Below are 5597 nucleotides of genomic sequence, written 5' to 3' on the forward strand. Positions count from 1 at the left end.
ATATTTTTTGTCGTGGATAGGTTCTCGAAAATGGCACACTTTATACAATGTCATAAGAGCGATGATGTTGTTAATGTTGCTGATTTGTTCTTTCGTGAAATTATTCGCTTGCATGGTGTGCCAAATACTATTGTTTCAGATCGTGATACTAAATTTCTTAGCCACTTTTGGAGATGTTTATGGGCCAAGTTGGGGACTAAACTGCTTTTTAGTACTACTTGTCACCCCCAAACTGATGGACAAACTGAAGTAGTCAATAGAACATTGTCTATTATGCTTAGCGCTGTTTTGAAGAATAACAAGAAAATGTGGGAAGAATGCTTGCCTCATATTGAATTTGCTTATAATCGTTCATTGCATTCTACTACTAAGATGTGCCCTTTTGAAATTGTGTATGGTTTCCTACCTCGTGCACCTATTTATTTGTTGCCTCTTCCATCTTCGAAGAAGGTTAATTTTGATGCTAAAGAACGTGCTGAATTGATTTTAAAAATGCATGAGTTAACCAAGGAAAACATTGAGCATATGAATGCTAAATACAAACTTACTGGAGATAAGGGTAGAAAACATGTTGTGTTTGCACCTGGAGATCTTGTTTGGTTACATTTGCGTAAGGATAGATTTCCTAATTTGTGCAAATCAATGCTAATGCCACGTGCTGATGGTCCTTTTAAGGTGTTAGAGAAAATAAATGATAATGCATATAAACTTGAGCTGCCTGCATATTTTGGGGTTAGTCCCACTTTTAACATTGCAGAGCCTTATTTGGGTGAGGACGATGAACTTTGGTCGAGGATGACTTCATTTCAAGAAGGGGAGGATGATGAGGACATCAATACCATTGTTACACCCACATCCCCTGCTGCTATACATACTGGACCAATTACTAGGGCTCACGCCCGCCAATTGAATTATCAGGTACTTTCGTTTGTTGGTTACGATTCTAATGTTCATGAGAATATGATGCTGCCTAAATTGGATACATCTATTTTGCTTACAAATGAAGGGCCTAGCTTGGACAAGAAATATGAACCTTGGAGCAAGTTCAAGTATGGAGATGATGGCATGCGCAAGGGGATGAAGAACGGAGTTACATGTGATGATTTCAGGACTTTGAAGCCACCATAAGGAGTGCATGTTACCTTGGATGAAATATACAAGATGCCACTTCATAAATTTCGTGCAGAGGCTATTTGATGCGGAGCATCCCAAGATCATCCCCATGGATGCACCCACACCTCCAACGGCACCACTTGGACCAATGACACGAGCCCGAGCCAAAGATATCGAAGATAAGGTGAACTCACTCCTCTCCGAACTTCCACTTTCTATGCACGAGACATGGCTACTACCTAAGTCCGAGATGTTGTGCATGATTAGGTAACAAGAGGGTCCTCCCGAAGATGCGCATGAAGACGGACGAGTCCCCAAGTCCACGGATGAGGAGAACCAACGGAAGGAGCCAAGAGCATCTCCCAGGCCCCGGACATCCGGCCCCTAGAGCACCTTCCTCTACAGCTGCTCGGCCACCAAGTGCCTACAGGCCCCGGACATCCGGCCCGCAAGCCCGGACATCCGGCCCTTCACGAGGTCCCAGACATCCGGCCCCCCTGCCCGGAAATCCGGACACCACCGAACCCGAGAGCAACATGGACAGCTTCACCAGCCCGGACATCCGGCCCTCCGCGAACGCCCGGACATCCGGCCCGACGCCCAAACGTCCGGCCTCCCTGTCTGCGCACAGTAAAGGGCCGAGGCCCGTGTACCCCTTCTACCCCCCTAGACTATATATACTCCATGTCGTACAACTTTCTAGGGTTAGCAAAGGATTAGCTCATATTTTGTGTGAGAGCTTTGCTCATCCACTTGGTTACCTTCTCCTCGGAGATTCGAGCCTCCACCGGAGAAGATCCCCCAAGAGGATTCAAGACCCCTCTTTAGGGAAGAACATCAAGACCTCCTCACGGAGAAGAACCGGTTACCCTTTTGTATCGTCCCTAGTTGTCCGTGGACCGTGTATCGTTCTATGTATCCGAGGATCTAGCACATGTGTGACTTGTTCTTGTTAGTTTGAGTGTTCCTATTGTGTTTCCCCTTGTGATTTCCCTCATTTCCCTCTTTGTGTTCCTCGTGTTCTTCGCGGGATCCGCTCCTTTCGTGAAAGATCGGGCGATTAGGGTTCTACCCTACATCATCTTGGTATCTAGAGCCAGGTTGATCACGATTTCGGAGCATCTCCGTTGTGTTTCTAGCCTTGTTTTGTTGTTTTTCGTCCTAATTCGAAAATTCCCACCAAAAATAGCCCCAATTTTTTTTGTGATTTGTTGGTGTGTTGAAATTGTGTTGGTTTGGATCTGTGGATTTGCTTTGTTTTAAGTGGATCTAGCTTCCCATCCTTCCCCCCCCCCAATTTCCATCCACAAATTCCTTCGAATTTCGCCCAGATTTAACCTCCCCACGCGTTTTTCATCCCGTTCGTCCCCAGATCCAGAGCCCGGACATCCGGCCCCACCCGGACATCCAGCCTTCCACCCGGACATCCGGCCCCTGGCAGCCACATATCCATCCACCGCCCCAATTTCCACCAAAATTTGTTTCGGTGTTCACCATATACGATATATACTTCCGCATACCTCCGCTACTTCCGCATAACCCAACCATTTTTGGAACGTTTCGCTCTCCGACACAATTGCTACTTCAAGGTTTGAGAATTTGAGTTGCGGTACCGTATCCTTTTGTGTTTCGGCTATCTAGGTACGGTTCGACATCAACATCACCTCCGCTCATCTTCGCCACAGACGCGTCATCAACAACGACCACCTCGACTACATCTTGGTATTCGTGCCACCATTTTGACACCATATCGGAAGCAAGACCGGTAACCTCATCCTGGTATTGGACGTATCATTATTGCCATTACATTGATAGCCATCATAGCCTTACTCCTTTGCATTGCTTACCCATCGAGACTAGCCATTGAGTATTGCCGGCAACGAGACTTGTGCACATTAGTGATCATACTTCCCATAGCATACATACATCATTGTTGCATATCTTGGTATCATCTCTTGTGTCACAAAGTTGACATCGCATACTCATTTGCTATCTTGGTTCGTCAAGCATTGCATGAGAAAAGAGCTCAAACATCAAAGAGCCAAACAAGCTTTTAAGCAAAGAGAAAAGATAAGCAAAGAGCTTTTAAGCAAGAACCATAGCATCTTACAACATTAAGATTGTCATACTCGATCATCTTGGATCATATCATAGCAACACCTTGCATAGAAAAAATTTGGGATAGAAGTCGTTGCATTTTTGCGAAGTAGGTTGTGCACAAGTTCTTGTATCCGCCTATTGTGCAATCGTGCTAGCGTCTCTCTAGTATCATGCAACAAGAGCATTTTTGTGGATTCCACATTTTGGCTCACCCTTGGTTGCACAACCCCACTTATCTTTTTGCTCGTGTGTTTCCGTGTACCTTATATGCTTGGTATACTTGTTACATTGCATCTTGCGAATCTTTTCCAACATTATTGCAGCTCACTTACAATTGCATCAAATTTTGTGCCACCATCCTAACCAAGCTCCACCAAAAGCTTTTACTTGTGTAGGTGTGAGAAACCGACAAGAACTCGTACCAATTGTGATATTTCCTTGTCCTACATTGGAGTGATCCTCGATCCACTTTCAACTTTGGTCAAGGTACATTTGGTACTCGTTCTTCTCTTTCTACCACTCACATTTGTCTTGGAATGATGGATAGGCCAAGTACTTCTACCAATCCACTCTTCATGGAGCAAGACGACGACATGAACTCCTTCGTCACCAAGAGTCACCTCTTTGGTGCACAACGTGCTTTGCATCAAGAGCAACAAGCTATGAGTGAATGCATCGACAACCTTGCCGCCGACTTGCGACTTTTTGAGCAACGTACAAGGGACTACTTCAACCACAAGCTCGACGATCACAAGCAAGAGAATGACGCAAGGATGGACGAAATTCATGCTTTGTTGCTCAACCGCTCGTCTTCCACTTCAAGAAGGAGCCGTTCAAGCCGCCACTCCGACTTCACCCTCTCCGGCTCAAGTACACCGACATCGAACACTCTTCGTCGAGCCGCGCGCACCAACCGTCAAGAAAGCCTCAATCCCCTACGAGACACCGACTCTCAAGAGCGCTGACAACGTCAAACTCAAGAGGCCTTTGTGCTAGCACAAGAACGGCAATGACAATGCCAACATGAAGAGGAAGAGCGAGCGCGTCTACACCAAAATGCTCAAGATGCCGAGGCACAACGTCAAGAACAACAACTCTGTGACGCTCAAGCACTTGCGGCGCAACAAGCTCTACGCGTTTCGATTCGAGCCGTTGCCGACCGAAGCCGACAAGCCCGTTAACAAGAGGAAGCACTTCGCAAAGAAATTCAAGAACGAAGATTTCAAGCTCGCGTGCATCGTCAAGTTCCTCCTCAAGCTCGACAAGTTCCTCCACAAGCTCGCCAAGAACAACCAGTCAATCAAGAGCATGAAGACAATGGAGATCCTCCACGACAAGAGCAACATGATGATAACAATCCTCCGCGCCAAGAGCACCACGAGTTGCACAATCATCAACAACATGGGCGTCATCATCCCCGACCCCAACACAATGAAGAGCAACGTTATGGCAAACTCAAGTTCACCATGCCCAAATTCAACGAAAGCAACGATCACGAAGAGTGCCTTTCATGGGCATTGAAGGTTGACAAGATCTTCCGTTTGTACAATTTTGAAGAAGAGAAGAAGATTGCAATGGCATCCCTTGAGTTCCAAGACTATGTCCTCATTTGGTGGGAACAAATCATAGAGCGCCGAGAGGCAAGAGGTGAACCACCCATCACTACTTGGGCGCAAATGAAGGATGTCATGAGAGCACGCTTCGTACCTACCTACTACAACCGCGACCTCTTCAAGAAACTCCAACAACTCAAGCAAGGAACAAAGAGCGTTGAAGAATACTACAAGGAGATGGAGATTGCAATGATAAGAGCCAATGTCACGAAAGATGATGAGCAAACAATGGCACATTTCTTGAACGGACTCAATCACCCTATCAAGAAGATCGCCGACTTCCAACCATACTCAAATCTCATCGAGCTAGTGCACCAAGCTACCAAAGAAGAACGCCAAGTGCAAGATGATTTCAAGTATGCCAAGTTCTCATCCAAGTCCTACGGCTTCTCCAATAACCAATCTTCAATGACTCCAACACCGAATAGAAGACCCTCTACTCCAACATCGACAAGTCGACTTCCAAGAAAGCTTCGTCACCTACAAGCCATCCTCCTACGAGCAACTTCAATCCAAGAGCTTCATCATCATCAACTCCAACCGACGAGACCGTCAAGACGAGTTCCTTCAAGTGTTTCACTTGCGGAGGCCGAGGCCACAAGTCCTACGAGTGCACCAACAAGCGAACCATGGTCTTCAACGACGATGGCACTTATGACTCCATGAGCGAAGGCGAAAGGGAAGCCCTCGAGCAAGTCGCCATGCACCGCCAAGTGAACAATGAAGAAGAACAAGTCTTTTGTGATGAAGACTCAAGTCCCACACTTGTTG

Source organism: Triticum aestivum, chromosome 1A, assembly GCF_018294505.1.
Source record: "Triticum aestivum cultivar Chinese Spring chromosome 1A, IWGSC CS RefSeq v2.1, whole genome shotgun sequence".
Lineage (NCBI taxonomy): Eukaryota > Viridiplantae > Streptophyta > Magnoliopsida > Poales > Poaceae > Triticum > Triticum aestivum.